Here is a 22,696-nt window from a genome sequence, read left to right on the forward strand (position 1 = left end):
TGGCAGCCAATCTCTATTTCACGCATGTTCATTAATCCGCAGCCGTGCTCTCTTTCCCATATGGCTTTGTTTCTGTACATACAGTCGGAGGAAAGCGGAGGGGGGAGCAGGGGAAAAGAAGTGTGAGAGGGTCAAGATCTTGATGATTTCATATCGTCATAGGTTATTGCTGGTGCCTTGCCAAAGCCGTCAAGCAGAACCATCTGGGTTTGGGAAGGTTCTGCACTTCCCAGTGCTGGGCTCCATATGGGCGGCGCGGCTGGCGTCCCTGCCCTCTCCTGGCCCGCTGTGAATCACACTGATTGTTATTCAGGTGGGATGGCCCGGTCATGAACTGCACTAATCAAAAAACAAACTGCACCAAAACACTGAGGCTCACACACTGGCTCGGGCCTCCCCCTGACCTCTGTTAACCAGCCGCTTCCAATGGATGTAATGCAGGTTGTTCTTCTGGATTTTTGCACCTTCCACAGTTACCAGACATCTGTGTAAATCCCCACCCCCTCGTGTTGGGCATCAGGGTCAGTAATGTTCAACAATTCAACGTGGGAAGTCTTACTGAGGAAGTACCAGGCCATAAATTTCCTCCAACAAGAGCCACCTATCAAGCTAACCCTTGTTAAGAAGCTTCCCAGATATTAATCACAATAAAGGCCGCCACTCCTGTACCGTTGTGTTGAGAGAATGAAACAGTCGGAGGCTGCAAAAAAAAAGGTTTCTTGCTTCTTTACACTTTAATGTTGGAGCAGTTGTCATTTCACAGGCATCACTGGCACACTGGTGAGAAAACACCCCTTTGCTTTAAGCTCATAACGCCACAAAAAGCCAGCAGAACTTGCACAGACGGACTCCACTGTTTTCCACAAGACAGCAGCATCATCTGCACGGTGCACACCATAAAAAGTTTCCTCTGCACCTCGTGGCTGTGTAATTGGGTAAAAAGAGCGTGCGATTGTACCCCAAAGTCAGTTTTATGTACCACAAGGTCGCAGGCTGCCACCGCCTGCCGCTGCCTCCCAAGCACTGCAGTTACAGTGCCATCAGTTACTCTGTGTGTTCATTTAAATGTGTACATCTGCCAGAGTGATGGAGTTTTGCAGGTCTTGAGCCATCGCCACAGCTGAGGACGACGTCCAAGGTCTGTGCCAGTACTGGCTCACATTCGGAACAGGGCTTTGCCCTTGCGTTTACAGTCCCGCCCAGCAAAGCATGTCTTAGCATTTGCCATTTTTGTTCCCATCTCAAAATTCAAGAGGAGATAAAACACCTTCATTATAAGAAATCGCATTGCTTTGGGAATGTAACTTTTGACAGCTGGCTTCCTTTATTCTTAAATGAGAGGGTAACAGGACTGGAAGAACCCAAGAAAATATAGCACAGCATTTAAAAGGGCTTGAAAACCCATTTTGTTTTGTTAATTTTTATTATTTTAAAAATTAACAGTCTCGTTTGAGGACTAGAGAACAGCTCAGAAGTACGCAGACTCCTGGCTGCCAGCTACAATTACAATTTTGAAAGAGGTGGCCGGAGTGGGATAAAATAAGGCAACAATCAAGCAAAAAACAGTGTGTTATCTAAAAAGAAGTCCAAGCCTCTCTTCCAAATAAAGCTGTGGTCCTTCAAAGACCCACATGCGTGCTCTGCTTGTGTGGAGTGAACAGCCGGCCCATTGATTTCAGAGGCAGTAGACGTGCTGTGCAAAGTCAGAGCAGCCCCGACCTTTGCAGAACTGTAGCCTAAAATGAATTTATGCTTTTTTAATGGAGATAAAGACAGAAGAGGAGAACATAACTCAGGGTGACAGTTCTGCTCCATCATTCCCTCCTTGGTTAAGAGCAACTTTTTTCTCTCTGAAAAAAAGTAATGAAAGCTCAAGCCCTTGAGGCACTTGTGGTAAGAGCCTCATCCCTTTCCTTGGACAGAGAGCAGCTGGCTGGGTAAGGAGCAGCCTCGCCAGACTAAGAAGAGGATGCTCTGATGCTCACGGTGCAGATCCAGTCTCTGAAGGAAGATAAAGAAGCGCTATCTGCTTGCAGCATCTTGTTTGTTTGGGGAAGGGAGGTTTTGCAATAGCCACAGATCTATGTGTGCAACACACACTCACCAGGCTCTCAGCACAGGAGCAAGGAAATCCAGGAGACTCCAGACCTACCCTCTGTCTGCAGCTGGAACACAAGTGGTTTGGTTTGCTAAGCCGAAGCCGGCCTCAAGAGGAGAAAAGGGGTTCCCTTTTTCACGCAGTTTAGAAAACTGTTTGATACCCCAGGCTGTCTCCAACAGGAAGAGGCACACACGTGTTCTGGTCGTGCCAAGTGCACAGCACTTCCTAGGACACCTCAGTGCCCACAGGACGTGGGTCACCCAGCTGCCATCGTGGCCAAGGTGGGGGGTGAAGTATTATGTCACGATAACCCTGGCTACGCCTGGCAGTGCTGCAAAGCAAGGGTCTCCCTTCGTTAGCTCATTGAGGAATGTGGGCTGATGCCGCGTCCCCTTTTTACCCCCACAGCTCTGTTTTTGTGAGGTTGGCAGAAACTGACACTTTTTCTTTTGCTTAATTAAGTTGTTCAGAAGAAGGCTGGTCAAACAGTTGCATCTACGTGGGGAGTCTGGAAGCGAAGAGAAAGCGGTGGGCGTTGCCAACATAAAAAGGGGGATTCTGTTATTGTTTGGGTGTAGACGGGTCATTTTTTCAAAGTTACTGCTGCCTGAGTGACCACAACCCTGCAAGCAGCAGCAATGAAAGGACACTAAAGCTGCTAAATGCAGCTACCTTGGGTTACAAAGTGTAAGAAGAAGAAGGAAAAAAAAAAAAACAGACAATATAAAGTAGAAGCACTTATCTTCTCTCTCCTCAGAAAGTGTGAACTGATTTCTATACAGTGCAGCGAAAATTAGAGCAGGTCCCTCTGAGCATCCTATTCCAATTTGGCAGATGACAAATGTGGTGCCAGGGGAGCTCTGATGGGCACCCTACTAACTGTTCATCCCTGTCCCTGCACAACAGCCCATTTCTTATTCATTCCCAGCCAAATAAAGACTTAAGAACAATGACCAGCTGCTTTACATTCACCTGGCTTTCAGCAGAAGCCTGCCTGCATTTCCAAGGCCATCGGTATCCCAGACCTGAGGAGCGTTTCTCATATTTTGGCAGCCCAAAGGCAGATTTCTGACTCTCAAAGCTCAGCATTACACCCAGCTGCAGTGGCCACATGCTGCCTCATGTTCCAAAATATTCACTAATACATTACTGCACAGGTTTCAAGTGCAGCGTGACTTGGCTTCTCCTTGTGCAAACCACTGAGCAAAGCACAGATCTTGCCCCCATCGGCACAGCTCCCTCCAGGCAGCCTCAGAAATCCTGATTTAAACATCAGTGTTGGGTAAAGTTAGGTTCCTGGCTTACAATGTGTTATTTAGCCACAGCTTGCCACATGGTCAGCACCCATGGGTTATGACTTTATAACCATGCGATTGTATACGATAGAGTCAGATACAAGTGAAAGGTCCAGCATTGCCATCAGGTTAGTGATTTTTAACTGAGACTGTGGGTCAGAGGAAGGTACCTGCTGTCCCAACAGCAGTCAGAGCTGTTTTGGGCTGTGGTCCCGTCTTAGTAGTGAGCTCTCTGGGAGCTGGAGGACCATGTCTCCATGTGGTCCTCAAGCCCACTTGGGAAAAATGAGCTGGTCACCACTGGCTCAGATGTTTAGCTATCTGAAACTGAATCTGCTACACAGGACTTGGCAAGGCTCACACCCCGCTTTGCCTAGAAGTTTGATCCAGTCAGCATGTTCTCAAAACACAGATATTTTACCATCCAGGGCCTTGATTCAGGCTGAAGGTCCCAAGCTTTCCCAGATTTGCAGCCCTTCTCCATTTAAAGACCACACCAAAATGCTTCCCTCCATCTCCTTCCTGCTGCCTCAACTTAGGGGAGCAGAACACCCAGTGTCCCCCTTACCCCCGGAGCCCCCTGTTTCAGACCCCACCAGACCCTCAGTTCCCCAGGGGCTGCTCCATGGGGACACACATGAGACCCGCAGCTGCTCCTGACGGCTGTGGCAGCCAGCGTTTCTCTTTGGCGGCCAGTACATGGTTTTATGGCTTTATAACTATGCTTTATTCAAGGTACCCCTTCCTTCCTTCCTTCCTTCCTTCCTTCCTTCCTTCCTTCCTTCCTTCCTTCCTTCCTTCCTTCCTTCCTTCCTTCCTTCCTTCCTTCCTTCCTTCCTTCCTTCCTTCCTTCCTTCCCTCCTTCCTTCCCTCCTTCCTTCCCTCCTTCCTTCCCTCCTTCCTTCCCTCCTTCCTTCCCTCCTTCCTTCCCTCCTTCCTTCCCTCCTTCCCTCCTTCCTTCCCTCAGCAGCTGGGGTCAGCCACAGGTTTCCATGCAGTGCATGCACAGGCCCTTGCAGCCCTGCACTCCAGCTGCTGGTGAGAAAGAGCCTTTCTTGTTTGGCTGAGTCTCCACCGACATCATGTCTTTACTCTCAGGAAAACAGAAGGCCTTCCTTGACACGGACAAGCCCAAAAGGGTTGGGATGCTGAAGGGAAGGTCCTAAAAGACAGAAAGGAAGATTCACAAGGGCTGGACGGAAGCCATCACACCATTCCTGGCACTGGCTCTTCCACATGGGGCTCTGCCGCCCGGCAGGACAAAGAGCGCGGTTTTCTCCAGCCCCACATTCTGCTGACAAACGCATAATAAGCTGACAGAGGGAGACGAAGCAGCATTTCAAAGCCCCACGTGCTGAGGAGGTAGAGCATAGCAGGAGTGGGGATGGACACTTTCTGCAGGTGTTCATCCAGTGTCCCTCCATTTGCATACATTTGCATACTGTCAAACAGTTGGCTGACAGACTCTCTGAGAAGGTCTGGACTGAACCCAAACCTGTCAGGGACTTTCTCCTTGCCAGTCAAGGTTGGCTTTGGTTGCAATTAGAAAGAGGAAAGAAATACTTCTGACATTGCAATATAGGAAACTATGGATGGGCTGAGTTTAAACAGAAAAGCTATGTTTTCTTTAGGAAAAAAAAAAGCTTTGAATTACTATGCTGGCCCTGGGGGGAAAAAAAATGGGGGAAAAATTAATTTGACTTCTTTGGTCTGGAGGAAAATCTCTTTTCCTCTACTCGCTTGCTGGCCAGCACTCCATGTAGTACCAGCTCATGGAAGAGTCACAGACAAGGGGGAACCTTCAGGGATATAAACCAATAAACAAACCTGCCCAGATACCACAATCATATTGGAGGCTACAAGCAGAAAATCCTGGGGTGATGCTCTCCAGCCTCACAGCCCCTTCAACAGGGGCAGTTGTGGTGGAAGATGCTCACCAGGCTAGGGGTAGAAGGATGAGGGGGACCCAAGTGCTTAGCAGTGTCAGACAATGGCAAGACATGGAAATACCTCATGGATATTTACTGAGAGAAAAAAAAAAAAAAGGGACAATGAGGATATGTTTTGGAAGCTCACACCCCTTTTACTTGTTGTTTTACATATTCTTCCCTCAGCCATGAAAATTTCATACTTCATCTTTACCCGGCGGTGGGCACTAGAGTTTCACGAGCAGGGGACAATAGATTCTGTTTACTCACCCACAATAAAGAGCCTGTTTAACTCTGGACTGCAAGTGGCTGAGCCATCTGGCCCATATCTTCACAGTAAAACATTGTCCGTGACACAAAAAATGATTACATCCACAGGACAAACTAATGTGACCTCTAAATAAAGCCTTCCTCTGAAGCTATGATATCATACTGCAGAGGGGACACCAGCACAATTGAATCTGGTCACCCAGAGCACAAGTGAGATAGGACTATTTAAATCCAATTTTACAGGAGACTTTTTGTCCTCCGTGGCAAACCACCCAGATCCGACGACAGCATTGAAACATCTTTTTTTATGCACTCTTAAGGCAACAGAGCGGTTCTGTCTGGCCTTGGCAGTCCTCTTCAGCTCGCCCCAGGCCCAGGAAGCACCCGTCCATTTTCAGAGCCAGCACCTGCAAGCTTTTCTTCCAACAGTGTTTTACTGATGGAGCACCACCTGCACCGGCCCCCTTCTTTATTTTTCTTTTCCCCCTCCGATAGCAGGGAAACAAGCATCTCTTTCTCCTCGGTGCCAGTTGGAAAGTCCAAGTCTGCCACAGCCTCACAAATAGTTTCTGAGCTTGAACAAGGCGCCCTCAGCCCCGCTGTACCTGAATGGCGGCTTCATGGGGCAAAACAAGGATCCCGGCAAAGGGCCCATCTCAATGGCAGAAACGTCGCTCTCTCATAGGAGGCAATTTATCTTCGCTGGTATGGTGCTCCTACCACTGTATCTCTTAGAGAAATGTTCCTAAAAGGGGATGATAGATCTAATTAAAGAGGCTAATCCTTTTACGGGGACAATGCTACCGATGTGCGGATATTTACGGACTTTGTGGGAATGCTGCGCGGTAACCTGAATGATTAACACAAGCCTCACGCCCATTTTATTAAGCTGAATGTCCGCTTGGCTGGAAGGCGCTCTGACAGACAGGCAGGCGGGCTAAAGGGTCCCATTACAGCAGTGTGTGCTCACAGGCATGCACGTCCGCTGGCTGCTGCTGCTCTTGTTGGAGCATCATCGGCACTGGGGCAGGATCAGAACCCTGGGTTTACAGGCATTAAAAGCAAAAAGCCGATCAGAGGGGATAGAAAAAGTGAGATGGCCTTCACTGTAATAACTTAGATAAATTTGGGATTTCCAAAAAGGAAAGCAAGCCTTGTGCCTAGGCATGAAAAGGCTCTTTTTTTCTTAACAGTGACAGCACCTGTATGGAAAAGCACACTCTCCTCGCACAGGTCAAGCAGGCTTTTCTTTGCAGCTAATCCATAGCATCAGAACTATAATTATAGCGAACTGAAAATAAAATCAGGAGCAGACCATCTCACTCAGTTTTATCTTGGCTCTTCAGAACTGAATTTGGGACCAACTCAAAACTCCCTTTTCAATTTAGCGTAAATTCTTTTTACTCGCCTTTTATTTTTTCCCTCTCAGACATAAAGTGCCTTTGTATCAGTATGCTTAGCGTGAACACCTGAATACCCGAACTCTCTTTTCATATGAAAATACAGTTTGCAGGCCTAAATCCAGGTTAGATAAAAAAATCAGTCACCAACATAGAGTTTTCAATGGCAAAGGCTCTTAATCCACTGTGGAATTATAAACCTCGCACCCAAAGGATTAAACTTCTCCTACAGAGATCATCAAATGGTGCCACATTTTTGGCATGGCACTTCTGTTACCCACATAGTTTTCCAGACCCAGGCCTTAAGAGGCTAAGGCCAGCCACACAACACCTGGCAATAAACATCCTGCAAGCTTATTTGAAGTATCCTGAAAAATACTGCAGAAGCTTCACTCCTGGAGCACAGTGTCACTGCCACCAATCTGGGATCAGCAGGGAGCTCTCATTGATGCTTTCTTGGTGTTGCATCTGTTGACCTACACAGGCAAGGACACAGTTCCCACTAAAGAGCAAACATTCAGATACATCCTAACCACAAGAATTTTATGTCTGTCTGTCTGTCTGTCTATCTATCTACCTACCTACCTATCTATGTCTATCTCTCTATATATATACACAAAAAAATCCAACATTATCGGGTTGAAAGAATACTATGCAAGGCCAAGTGTTGACTTCTCAGCAGAAAAATACATTTGAATTTAAAAGACCATTTGCTGAAGGCATAATTATCAGTAGGATACAACAAGTTCTCCTTTTTTTTAAGTAAGAGATAGATTGTCTTACCAGAAAAAGGCACCTTTTCCTTTTGCAGGCTCTTTACTTTCTTCTTCCTTTTTCCTGTATTTAAATAGAGATTTAAATACCTTGTTCCACCATCTGAAAGATTATCTAGTAGGAAAACTCCCTGGAGAAAGTACATAGCTCCACAAAGACCTTTTTTTGTTTCTTTCAAACTTGTTTCATTTCAGTTCTTTCCTTTCTCTCATTTTAATCCCTTTGAACTGTAACACTGGATTGATTCGAGACCTGCTTCTCCTCTCCTGTATGTTAGCCTAGATCTCTGGTAACTCCCATTACTTAGGTGGAGTAATGGTGACATAACCGAAAGGGAAAGTCAGTTGTGACATTGCACTGAAGTTCAATAACATTTTTAGACAGCAGAATAGAATAAGAAAAAAAAAAAATAATAATTTAAAAAAAAGCACCTTCTCCCTCTGAGTCCTCACTGTCATGAGCTTCCAGCCACAAAAAGGGGACAAAACGGGGAGGAGGGGGGAAGGTGTGCCCTGTGGGCTGTTTTAGCTAGCTATTAGCACACTATCTGCATACAAAGAAATTAAACAGAGAAAGCAGAAGGGTAAAATTTTCCTTTCCTGTAAAATAATGAGCAGTTGGGATGAAGCTACCTCTCTCCCAGGTTGCAACTCCAGCCACTCAGTGTTATGAGTAAAAGCAGTGGGATTCATCACACCTGGCTCCAGGTGTGCAAGGGTTGGGTGCCCCAACCCACCACAGCTCCCGTGACTGCCATAGAGGGAAGATGTATCTCACCCCACAACAGGTTCCTCAGAGAGGTGGAAGGAAGCTGGGGGAGAGGAGTTCCCTTGTGAAGGTGTCCAGTGGTCTCCATGAATGTCACTGCTCCCCACACCTGTCTGGGAAGGAAGCAAAGGGGAGGCTGGTGAAGCTGCTGCATGGCTCCAGGCACCCAGTCCCAGCCCACAGAGGGCAGGGATGTGGATTCACCTACTGGAAAGCCTAGTTAGGTCACCCCTAACTTGCCTCTTTCCTTAAAAAAGGTATTTTAATAAATTGCTGTTGTTGCCTACAACTTTGAGAAAGTGCTTCTTGTCAGCACATCAGAAATCTAAGCAAAACCATACCTAAGTTGCTCTCACTTTTGTGTAGGCAGTTCTCCACTGGAAGAGTGCTGGAGTTGGCTGTGCAGGTTGCTACAGAGCCTGGAGTGGGCAGAGGCTAATGTAAAGGCTCTTTAGCAGGGGCCCAGAAGACTCAGACCATGGAGAAAATGCAGGTAACTGAGAAATATCGCATGCTGGAGGTACTTTGTGGGTCACTACTTGAACATTTCTGCTTCCTTGTACATAAAACGCTGGGGTTTTCCCTAAAGGGCAAGAGAACGGATGGTTTGATCTTCCAGTCTCCCACATTTCCTGCAGGCAAGGGGAAGGTAAAAACAACAATAATATTGAAGACTCCAGATCCTATTTGTGCTCATTTGCAAAGTTCCTTTGTTAAAAATAACAGCATCGCAACATTGAAAGAGGGTGACTATAACTCAGCCATCAAATTCCTATTGCAAAACCCATACTAGATATGTAAACCTGGAAACTAAATGTGTCCTTACCTGTGTGCATCAGAAAAAGAAAAGTATTAAAGGAGAAGGACTTGAACAAAAATTATCAATCTGCTTGCATTCAATAAGCAAGAGAGCTTTCAGATTCTCCTGGGGCTACTCTTAGTATCTGCACTGGCATGAATCCAGTCCTCACCATTGGTCTTTCCTGGCTTTGGAGGAGCTGAGATCTGGATCTCAGCTTTTTGCTTGGGCACACCTGTAAACGGCACAGGTGCTGCAAAAGTGTCCTTGCGTCTGTGCTTTTTTGGAAGGGATATGCTGGTCAGGATTAGATTACATTGAACATAGGCATGGATTTTCAATTTGCTCTTGCTGCACAATTTGGGAAATTCAGCTGAAATAAAGAAAGCTCAGGAAAACTTTTAAATGAGATTTAGTTTTGTGGCTTTTGGTCAAGACTTGCAAAAATCATTGCTACTTCTAAAACTTCAGTTAGATTTTTCATTAGATGGTTTGGAGCATCTAGGTCTTGATGCAATCATGTCCTAGTTCATATCTGTTAGGCACAATGACCTGACATATTAAGTTGTGATAGGAGGGATTTTAAAATATCTGGTAGACAACGTGAGTCATTGTGCTTATGATAAAGCACGTGCATGAGGAATGGTCTTCCAGGTGTGCCGATTCTGTAATCATGTTTCTCAGAGGCAAAAGCTGAAAGCCAGACTGCTGCAAGGAAGTAGAAATAGAGGCTGGGACAGGGAGCACCCATCTCACACCAGAGAGCAGAAATACATGCTGCCATTACAAGGTGCCAGACCTGGCACTCGCTCTGGGGCTATAGGACACAGGTAAAACGTTTCTGTGCCATATGAGAGAAAGAAGAACAACTTGAGCAGAAAACAAACAAAGAAACAAAACAAAACACACACACAAAAAACCAAACCAACCAACCAACCAAACAAAAACAAACAAAAAACCAACCCCAAAACCCAACACACAGGAGCACCAGCCTTTCCCAGCCCAGAGCAGACACTCCTACTTCACAGTCTGTCTTCCTCTCTAGAGGATTAAGCGCTACAAAAGCACAGGTAATGTAATGCTGCTGTAGGTTTTTCTGCCATTTACGTACAAGCTGGCACAGGCTGGCACAGTCAGGAAAAGCACAAAATAGATGGTCCTATGAAAAAGGAGAGGGAAAAAGAAAAAAAAGAGCCCAAAACAAAATGAAAAAAACACCTTGAAAGAAATAAATTTTAAATATGTTGGCTGCAGCTTCCCACCTACATGTATTTCTCATTCACCTTTGGTACCTCTTTCCACATCTTTTATTTCTCCAAATCTTCTTTACCTACAGTAGTTTCACCACATAAATGTGTATTGATGTGATTGAGTCACGGAACTCCTCACAGATGGCCTCTCACTTATTAGCACTCATTAGCAACACTGCACTTGCTGGTAGTACAGAAAACCTGACGGATGCTCACTGTTACCAGAGCATTACAGTAAAAACACGGACATCTCTCCTGGCAGGTTCAGTAGCAAGCATTTACAGCAGTTTCAGAAAGCCTTTTGCTCAGCTGTAGCCTGTTACTTATGAAAAATCATCTATTCAACTTTCTCCAAGAGAAAAAAAAGAGGCAAATTTCTGGTCTCTTTGCAGACTTTGGGTGTGGAAAATCCCAGTGGATGTCCAGAAAGTTACTAGCAGGGGCAAGTTCTGCAGCATTTGGGGCCAGCATAATCAGGCAGCTCATCAGAGCAAGGAGTGTCAATCTAAGAAAATTCTCAATAATGTTTTTCTAGTCAGATGTAATGGTTATTTCTCCAACCTCTTTGTGATATGTTTCTTTCAGGAATATGCCCTTTTACACCACCACCAATGTATTTATTTCCATTTTAGTCAAATCCTGCTTGTCCTTAATCCCATTACAGTTTCAAAATATAATAGACAAATATGTAAAGCTTCTGATTCTCTAGCTGAAAGAGCATGCATTTTATTTACAGAGCTATTAATTTCTTTGAATATGTCACCGTAACTCTATATAACACCTTCCCAGTTAATTTACCTCAATAATTTCTGGTGGTTTCAGCTACCTCCACCAGAAATAATCCTCCAACTTCAACTGATTCGAATCTAAAACAGCATTACTTGCCTCTAGATATGTCCATTTAATATATCCAATACAAGCAGCCAACTGCTGTTCTCAAAAGACTATCTGACAGATTCTATTCACTTTCAAAGTAGCTCTCCATGGTTTGAATAATTATCTTTCATTTCCCCCTTTCTGACACTTTTCAATGATTTGTTGACATCTGAAGAGATATGTGCAATCTCACAAGAGGCAGCTGGACTTTCTACCCAAAAGATACAAATACAAAAAGGATTCCCATACAGAATTTGAAATAACTATGTTCTTTGCAAATGGAAGACTAAATCTGCATTTTAATGGGACATGTTTTTAAAAAGCGGAATTCATGAATAACCCTATGAGTTTTAACTTTTTCACTGCCAGTGACAAATCGGAACTACCCCTGGGAAGAAATCGTACCTTCCCTTTGTCCAGTTTGCTTTCCTGGCATTTGCTGCTGTAGCAGCTGGAGCTTTCCTGCAATGCCTTCCTTGCTCTCCTAACAAAGAGCTGAAGATGCAGCTCTCGTGCCTGCCATTTGTGTCTTTTATTAGCTACCCCAGTTTGGAAAACAAGCCTATCCCCCCTGCTGTTTGTGTACAGCCAAAATGACATGAAGCCTGCAAATAAGGAATCTACCCACAAAGTATCCAGCCTCTGTTACAGGAGTATATAGGCACTGTCCAAACCCAGCAGAATTGATGCTTGCATCGGCTGTGTGAGCTCTTGTTTCCATTTTACCGATGGAAAACACATGCCAAAAGAGTGCAGTATTCAATGCCTCACCCAGGATCATGTAGCAAGCCAAAATCTGGTGCCTGTTTCTGAACATCCATCCATTACTGGATACTTTACCCATTACCAATCATGCTTTGCCTGCATAACCATTTTTCTTGCTTGAATAGCAACATGTTAAAATCTCCCTGGTAGGAAAAGGCTTTATGCCCATTTCCCTCCTGAACAGCATATGGAGAAGGCAACATTAAGCAACAAGTTCTGTGTTTCGTTTTCAAGTTACAGAGTGTTGTGTTTAGTCTCTTCGACTCCCAGTAGACTGATTCCTTGGGGTACAAAAGAGGATGCACAAAACCTTTTTCTCCGTATGGCTTCTGTCTCTCAGCAGGGCTGGCATCAAACAGGTCTCTGAGATGTACGGGAGCAATAGCCCAGGAAAGGTTGGCTGGAGCATATGAAGCTGCTGGAGGGCCAGTCCAGCCCCATTCTGTGTTGATTAAAGTCCTCATTTGTGGGAGGGCTGCCACCTAGCACACAGAGTTGGTGCCTCACTTGTACATCCTGGGCAATACCCATAGAAAGAGGAACACGCTGGGGGAGTGGAGGGGAACGCAACACGGGGAACAGCTAAAAAGTGAATGGTGAAAAAGAGGCAGGCTGAAGGAAAGAGGAAAGCCTGAGGTGTGTTGGCAAGAGGACGGAGAGGCAGAGGCACAGCACTTCGCACTTTCTAGTAATGTTTTGGGAAACTCTCTGTTATTCAGATCGACACCCCAGTGTCTCTGTGGTTTGGAAGTACACAAAGGAGTAAGGGACAGGAGAGATTTCAGGGCACTCCTGGAAATCCCTGCATTGTGCAATAATACCTTATGCCATGACGCAACAGTGAAACAAACGACTAGGTGAAAACCCCATTGAGTTTTAGCCATAGCTACCAAAGGTGGCGTCCACCACAACACGATGTGCCTAAGGAACTGTTACTCTTGAGAAACAGTCCCAGCTATTACAACTTGCTTCCCCACTATAACCCAGAATAGATTAAGGCGATGAAGGACCTTCCCGTTACACTCCCTGCAATGTCTCGGACGATAATTCGGAAAGTCCCATTGTGTTACTCAGGGAGTTTGGGGGCAGCTTGAGGAGTTGAAGAGGGTGACGGCTCTCTACCAACATGTGCAGCAGAAGCCCCTCACTTCCTTTAACACCCCTCCCTCCAAAAAAACACAAACAAACAAACAAACGAAATCACACACAAAAATTCAAACAAAAACCACAAAAAACTACAACAAAACAACGACAACAACAAGAACAAAAAAAAAACAAACCACAACAAAACACACAACCAAAAACAAAACAAAACAAAAACAAAACAACACAACGAAAGCGCGCGGGTCTCGGGCGGCCGTGAGCGCCGCGGGGGGTGGAGCGGGGGAAGCCGCCTCGCGCCAACCCGCGCCGCCTCGCGCAGTCCCGCACTGCAGCGCCGCCTGCCGGCCCCGCGGCAGCCCGGCCCGGGGCTAGGGGGAGCCGGGCAGCGCTATCGGCCGCTGGCGGGAAGAAAAGGGCCGGCGAGGTCCCTGTCTCGGCCGCCGGGCCCGGCTTCAGCCAGAGGACAGGCGGGTGTCCGGGGAACCGCTGCCGGACTTGCAGCTGTAAAAAAACTAATAAAATAAAATAAAATAAAATTACTAAAATAAAATAAAAAAATAAAATAAAATAAAATAAAATAAAAAAAAATAAAATAAAATAAAATAAAATAAAATAAAATAAAATAAAATAAAATAAAATAAAATGAAATGAAAAAATAAAATATAAAATAAAATAAAATAAAATAAAATAAAATAAAATAAAATAAAATAAAATAAAATAAAATAAAATAAAATACGCCTCTGCGTTCCGCTTGCCCAGCCGAATAGCCAGTTGCACTGTGAGTGGAATCGCTTGCGTGCGCGTTAATTAAAAGGAGAAATAATTCAGCGTCCTGAAGGGATGGTGTTGAGTTGTTACAACGGTAATTGTTGGTGGCATTTACAATTTTAATACTCCTGTAAATAAAGCCTGGCTGCGTAAAGTGTACTACTTTCATGTATGACAAATGCCAGGCTACTTATTTACATATATTGAATTGTAGAGCAAGCTGAGCAAACAGATGAAGACGGCAGATCCCGCAGATGCCCTCCTCCACTCTGAAGTGGATTCCCTGCTACCAGGGCCAAATACATCCCTCCAGTGCCAGGGTAGGAGCTACTTCTCATCTGGCAGAACCCCACACCTACACAGACACTGAACTACATAGGTCCTTGCTTTGCTTACCGAAGGTCATTTATTAGCGTCATGCACTTCTTAAGTGCCAGAGTAGACGTGATATAGTGATCTGTGGGAAAAAAAGATATACATATCAAGAAAATCCTATCTATATATGATAGAGATAAAAACCTGGTATGACATTTTCTTGCCATTATAGCTACCTAGTTTAAAATAAATTAATTTTCCGGGTAGTAACACCAAGTTAGACGATTGCACTGTTCGGCTGTTTGCCATTCACCATAATTCTTCTTATTCAGTCAATGTGCGCTCTAAAAACAACGCAGTTTTAGAGCAAAAGTCTGGGCCCAGACCTAATCCTGATGTGTGAGACCCCAGAAAACCTTAGTTTGTTCCCTGCAGGTGTTATTTGTCTGAAATCACATGGAACGCTTAGAAGACTGCGCTTTCACCCGTATCTGCCCACAACAGCTTAGTCAAGCAGTTTCGCAAAATATCTTGTTTCAGTGGCTCTCCAGCTTGCTCTGGAGATGCTTCTTGCTCCAGTAGAAAAATTTAACCCTTTCCTTATCTGTCTCTAGAGTCATGGGCTCAAGTCTCAGGCCCATCAGGGCTGGTTGTAGAGCAACCAGCTCGCACAGGCAGTGCAAAACTGAAGGACATATTTGCATGCTCAGCCTGCCTTCCATTTGAATTCTAGCCTGAACTCCTGAGGAAAAGGGATGTCATAACAAGGATTTGTCAGCCCACATGGCCTTTGTAGCTATTGGCCAATTTCAGCTACACTGATACTACATGCGGATTCTACATTTTTGCAAATTTTGTGAAAATCAGAAGCCAGCAGTGGTCTCAACAGGGTGCTTTCTGCTGAGAGTGACAGAGGCAAAAGCCAGCTCCCTGCCCATGACAGGAGGTGCTGGTTGGGCAGCACCTCCCAAATTCTGCCACATCCTTGTCTGAGGGCACGAGGTGGCCATGTGGATGCCCGTGCCTACCTGTAACTAGCAAGGACCGCTACTCATTTTCCTCCCCGGCTTCCTCAGCCCGCAGTAGCTAGAAAGAAACAAATCACATTCTGGCTTGTCCTTCAGTAAGGGTGGGAGAGGTTAAAAGCTTGTGTGTTGCTTTCTCAAACCCTCTGTCAAACTTAATGTAAAAGCTTTAAGACTACAAACATTTTTGAGAGACAGTGGATATACTACTTCAGTGGAGTTAAGCAGAATTCTCCCCATCACAGAATCACAGAATGTTAGGGATTGGAAGGGACCTCAAAAGATCATCTAGTCCAATCCCCCTGCTGGAGCAGGAACACCTAGACGAGGTTACACAGGCGGGTTTTGGATGTCTCCAGAGAAGGAGACTCCACAACCTCCCTGGGCAGCCTGTTCCAGTGCTCTGTCACTCTCACTGAGAAGAAGTTTCTTCTCAAATTTAAGTGGAACCTCTTGTGTTCCAGCTTGATCCCATTACCCCTTGTCCTATCATTGTTTGCCACCGAGAAGAGCCTGGCTCCATCCTCATGGCACTCACCTTTTATATACTTATAGACATTAGTAAGGTCCCCCCTCAGTCTCCTCTTCTCCAAACTAAAGAGACCCAGCTCCCTCAGCCTTTCCTCATAAGGGAGATGCTCCACTCCCTTGGTCATCTTTGTCACCCTGCACTGGACTCTCTCCAGCAGTTCCCTGTCCCTCTTGAACTGAGTGGCCCAGAACTGGACACAATATTCCAGGTGTGGTCTCAACAGGGCAGAGTAGAGGGGAAGAAGAACCTCTCTCGGCCTACTAACCATCCCCCAGGATGCCATTGGCCTTCCTGGCCACAAGGGCACAGTGCTGGCTCATGGTCATCCTGCTGTGCACCAGGCCCTCCAGATCCCTTTCCCCTACACTGCTCTCCAACAGGTCATTCCCCAACTTATACTTCCCATGACAAGAGAGGAGTCTAAACAGTGTAAAAGCTTTTATTGTGCCTAATTTTGTCTCTGCCTGTGCCTCATTACTGTGTGGTAGCTTGTTTCACACAAGCAATTGCTGGTTTCTAGAAAAACAAGAGGACCCGTGGTGTCTGCATCGAAGGTATTCCTCAGAGAATGAGAAATCTCCAGTGGAGAGAGAGGTGGGTTCTTGTTAAGCACTGGAAATAAGCTGAAATGTAAATGTGTATTCCTTTCTGCAACGTGCCTAATTGCCCATAAATGTCATTAAGTCGAGAAATGTTTTTCACCAAATTAACTTTGACTCGTGATGTCTAATTAGCTGGAGATGCTGAAAGATAACAACTTATCAGTCACTGTTTAAGAAAACATACTTAATGGTTGATTTTTTTGTTAGCAGCCATGTTGAACCAGGTATTGCAGCTGTCAAAATGGAGCATTATCAGCAATTAAGGACAATACCTCGGTGCAGTTTCCTACCAAGATAATTTGACAGCTCGTACGCAGGCAGGAAGTGCAGTTGAGCCTAAACTTGCTGTGAATTGATTTTTCATTGCACAGAAGCAACCATAAATTTTACTCTTCTTTTCTTCCCCCCTCAGAGTGTGCCATGTGCAAGCTTCACTCATGCCTCTCTATTCCCACTCACCTACAGGAGTTTTCACGAGGTGGTACTCAACTCTCTAAAGTAAAGGATGTGATGGGGAAGGGATAGTTAAATCCTCTTCTTTTACTGTTTAAATCTGTAGTTGTGTACACATTTTTGTCTTTCACAGAAGGCAGGTTTTTCCATGAAGAAAGTCAGTGCCCACTGCATATACAGGGGGATGGCACTGGGGATGGAAATCCTGAGTTCCTGGTGCACCACCCAGAATCTATTTAACAAGGTTATACTGCAAAATGGAAACCTCACATCCAAGTTCTCACAAGGCAAAAAAAAATATCAGGCTTTCAGAATTGTTTTTTGTTGAGGGTTTATGATTGCGGGGTGACAATAAAACCCTGGCAGACGTATTGTTAACCTCCTCTCGACCCCTTTCCCCCTTTTGCCCCTTCCTCTTCCCCCTTCCCACTCAGGACAGGCGACCAGGAGGGAAAGAAGAACAGAGAGAAGAGAGCTGGAAAAATTAAAGGTGTTTTACTAATGCTACTAATAAGAATAGAGAAAATAATACAAAATATACAAAACCAATCTTGAAAGTCCCAGCAACTGCAGAGCCGGCACCCGAAGTCCTGGATTGGACTCTGCAGCCAATCGGAGCTGGATTCAGTCTCTCACTAGGCCTCAGTTCGCAGGGATGACCAGCAAGGTCCTCTCCTAATGTTGGCCATAAGCAGAAGGGACGAAAAAGGAAAAAGGGAAAGGGAAAAGAAGGCAAAAAGGATGAGATTCTCGTGATCTCCCACTTTTATATGAAGTATTCACGTGAATGGAATGTTATACACAGTTGGTCAGTTTCTTGGTCATCTGTTTCTTGTTGCCCCTCTCGCGAGATGTGAATCTGCCCTTATCAATAAGTTTGCTTTCCATTGCTATGTTTACCAAAACATGCATCCAGGAAAACGCAGCTAATATGAAGGTTTTAGCTGACAGGCAAAATTCACTAAAGGAGAAACTTGTTTTTTAACAAAACCAGGACACTTTTCTCTTAGATGCAGTCTTTCTTCTGAGCCTCTGAATTCCCCTTTGCCAAGTTTGTTTCATACTGCCCTCTCACACAGCTGTTTATTCAAGTTCTTCACTATAATATGTGCCCATTTCCATTCACTGGTTGTCTCTTCCTGCCAAACAACTTTCAAACTTTCTGAATTTTTGCTAAGATCTGGTAGTAAATCAGCACAGCTCCACCACAGCCAATATATTCATAACTATTCATGCACACTGAGCACCTGCTTCTTAAAACTTAGTGTTACTCTCTAGTATCTGCAAGATTATCATCCTTATAATCCATTATTATCCATTAGGAGATGTTAACACTGATTTCTGCAACTGGCTTTTTAGCCCATCATACTGGCAGTACACAATTCTCCTCTTTCCTTCCTGCTCCTTGCCTGAAACATGCTGTAGCCTCTCCAGGTGCTTATAGCTCTACAATTAAAAGAACTGTCTAAGTTTCCCACCAAAAGTCAGTTTTAACCAAACCCTTGCTTTCCACCTTAAATTGTGTGTGGCCTTGTTGTATTTAATACTTTATCTAACAGAATGTATTGGAAGAAGAATAGAAATATAATCTATGTGAGTGGAGAGGAGAATGCATTAATAATCTCCACAGTTAGGTTATAAATTAGAATTATATTTCTTCTAGCCTGGGAGGTTATTTTAATCTCAACACTATGAACATTTCTTATGGCCCATTGCACATATGCCACCCACCAAGGACATTGAATCTGTGTTGTAAAGAAGATGCTGACCTCCAGAAAAGGTTCCATAGTTCAAGCTTAGATTGTCGAAATAGGAACAGATCCTATCCAACAGAGGCACGGCTGTGACTTCCAACTATTCTTGTTTTATTCCAGTTCGTTGTACTGTAGGATATCAAAGGCCTGGGAATTGTAAAGCGATCTACAGGATGCAGACATCAGCCTGTTCATGCAAATGGAAGGTGTGCGGCTAAACCCTCCCAGGGGTGATTTGCAGACTCTGAACTGTTTGAGATTAAATTAAGCACACATATAGACACTTCAATATATGGTACTGTGTGTTATATTGTGACATATTACAATTATTTGCTCTGTATTACCCACTTCCTTTGAGAGGGCTCCTTAACAGTACTGGCTTACAATATTACTTCTCCCCCATCAATTATTTGTGCCTGGCAAAGGATGTCATTTAGTGGGTCATCTCCCTCCAGCCTTTTTTCCTTGAGAAGGGGAGCTGGATTTACTTAGCACAGCATGCCCTGAGCCCTTCTCCACGGAGCAAGCTTTTCATCTAGGCAGCCTTCAGCAGGGTAGTCCCCAGCCTTCTCCAGCACCAGGTCAACAACCCCATGCTCCTGCGACAGTTTTGCCTTTTGTCTCTTTGCTTGACACCTGCTCATCCTGCTCACTCTGGAACCCATTCTGATTTTTTTTTTAGCTTTTTTTCCCCCCTCCAAAATCTTTCCCTTCCTTGCCCTGGTGGCTGTCCATACGAAACACCCCCTTTTTTTGCCAGCTGAGCAAGCTTTGTTCGAAGCCAGACAAAAGCTCTCCATCGCTGTCCTTGTTATGTGGGGGCCTACACAGTAGGTAGCTGCCATGCCAAGTACGAATGTGTGATAAAGTTTCCATGGGGGAATTTTCCTTTTCAGAGTCTTTACCTCCGCTTCTCAAAAGCAGTGGCTAACAATGTTTGTCCTCCAGTATTTTCCCACAGTTACTTCATTATTTTAATCTTACATTGAACTTAAATACTCTCTTTGGTCTTGGGTGAAAGGTAAGATGGGACATATGGATCAAGGAGTACCATTTTCTCCTAAAGTTAGGGCTAAAGACATTACTTTATACTGGGATTATCTAAGACCTAGGGAGTCTTGAACCAGGGTTTTTATCTCAAAACCATTCTATATAATTTAATTTTCCAGGGGAAAAAAAAAAAAAAAGCAAAGTCTCTGATGATCTTTTTGCAATAGGTCCTACAGGTGGCTTGGAAAAAATTCACACATCACCTTTTTTTGTCCACAGAATATAAAAAGTCTTTGAAGTATTTCTTTCTCATTTCCTCATAGTAAATTATCATTTACAAAGCAGCTGCATATTCATACACAATAATTTACTCTCATGGGGTTGTCAAGTATCCAGCCTTTTGGTTTATGTGGCCACAAATTTACAAACGACCCTGCCACACATGCTGCCTCATGCAGAAGGGGGGCCCACAGAGCAGCTGCTCTGAAACCCACAGAAACAGCAAATATGACTTTGAGACAGGAAGGGAAAAGAGTTGGTCCAATCGGTCCGCTCCCCCGCTTTCATTTACAAGGGCAAGTTGGTTACTTTGAAGCCTACTCAGGACAATAAGGTTAACATCGCTATGAAACCCTCACACAAACAAAAGTGCTTAAGGGCTTTTGAGCCAAAAATACTCCAGAGTGCAGAATCCCCTAAAGTCGTGAGAAAATATTTGGTTTTATATTGAGTCAGCTCACCACACAAGACAGTTTAGTGTCATGCTATCTAAAGAGTAACAGCAATTGACCCAGGAACATATGAGCTTTAATGGCTATCTCTCAGTAAAAAAAACCACACCATCAAAAACCAAATAGGTGCTACTTGTCAGAAGACTGACTGAAGAAGTTTTTCAGCTCTTAATAGCTCAACAGCATGAAATATCCGCGTGAAGGCTGCGGAGACGGAAGTCAGAAACAAGGCATAGAACATCTTGCTCAAAGCAACTTATAGACACTTACAAAGCTGATATTTCCAATGGAATTACAATAAGCACAACTTTCTGCTAGGGATGGACACTATATAAACCTGTGAGGTATTTCCTGCCTGATGCAAGGGATGCCTTGCAGTCAAGGCAAAACCTACTCAAGTAAAACTGGTACAAATTGTACCAATGTGCAGTGCAAAATGTAGTAGAAATCATGCCAGGCCTTCTGAGGAAATGAAGAATTTTTTTCAGATTTGTGTGAAATATGTAACATTTTGTTACAACTTCAAGCATAGAAGCAATTTTTTCCCTTTTAACTTATTCAGTGAAAGAGTTTAAGGGGAGTTTTCCTTTCTTCAAGCCTCTTCACACTGTGTCATTTGAGAACACACAGTCAAAGAAACAGATACTGTCCCTGATGTGCTGAAATACTGTCAAGGACTCCAGGGGCATTCACAGTCTGGACTGTGCTTCACCCAGGCTTCACCTCATTGCTTCTGGGTACAGAATACTATGTTTTCTTGGGAATTCTCATTAGTCTGTCACACCAAATCTCAAATGTCTGCGTTTTCTCAGTTTCATTCACATTGCGGATACATTTTGAAATAAAGGTGACTGTACACTGCCTGTGGTACCCAAACACTTCTGGGAAAAACAGAAGTTTAACAGAAAATTCTGTATTGAAGAATTTTAGATACTGTACACAAAACAGGCAAAGATATTCACAGCTGTATATCCCCTTGCAAACCATTTTAAAATGAACAGTGACAAAGGAGGCAGCATTTGGAGACCTGGATTAGAAACAGTGTCTTGTTCACACTGACAGCTTCCACAGGAAGTTTTAGTCTGAAGAAAAATGCTGACTTATGACCTGCTAAAACTAAAAATCCTTTATGAGGTTATCTTTGACTCTCTTATCCAACTGCAAACTGCTGCTTAACGTAGAAAACCAGAAAATAACAGAATGGTACCACATAAAATGGCCAGGGGCTTAAGTAACATGTCCCAAACACAGTTTTGTTTTACTTTAAAATGATATAATTTGAAAGCCAAGCAAACTAATCATTTTTCTGACCTCTCTTGCATTTTTTATCTGTATTTTGACAATACAGATGGATGATATTTAAATTTACATTGTACTGTAATCATTGCCCGAGCTCTCACAAAATAACAGGTTAACAGGGAGAACACAGAAAAGAGAAAAAACAGTAGTCGATTTAGAGACAGGGGAAATTAAATTCTTCCCAGCCCTCTGGCAAACCAGTATCTCCTTTGCCGACTGTCAGTGCTCAGACTTAAACCCATCATTCAGTCTGACCGTGGCGAGCTAGAAAGGCTTATTTGCTTGCTGAGGATACCTGTTGACTGGTTTCTCTCCCTCTCAGTTTCAAATCCTCTGTTGCTGTCAGCGACACATGCTTTCCTGCTCATCTGGGGTGGCCCAGCCTCATTAGCAAAGGATTTTGTGCATGTTAGTTAATTGAGCCCCGTTCCCGCCACCTGCCACTCGCCAGCCTCATCTGCGCACTAACTGCTTCTAATTGTCATCATACGGCCGGCGGCCGCCGCGACAACTTGCGAACAGACCCGGAGCAGCACGCTCCGGGCAGGGCTCTCCCCTCGCACAGGGTGCGGCAAGCGGTGGCAAGTGGAACGATTTGTCAGGGGACCAGATGTTCCGAGAGGAAAGGCACCTTGCACTAACATCAGGTGCTAAGGCTTTGATGTTTATTATCATGTCAGGCGCTAAGTCGAGGTGCATCTCACTGGTACGGTGAGTTGATAAATGGGTTGGTCCTAGCCTCTCTACTACCTTACAGAGATAGAAAGGGGGGGAGCAAGTACAATGATTTAAACATATGTGAAGTTTTGCAGCTCATTAATCTACTGTGTAAATCCCACAGCAGAAGTCCCATCACTTACTAGGACTAGACAAGACAAAGCACAAAGAAAAAGGTAT

This window comes from Patagioenas fasciata, chromosome 1, assembly GCF_037038585.1.
Source record: "Patagioenas fasciata isolate bPatFas1 chromosome 1, bPatFas1.hap1, whole genome shotgun sequence".
Lineage (NCBI taxonomy): Eukaryota > Metazoa > Chordata > Aves > Columbiformes > Columbidae > Patagioenas > Patagioenas fasciata.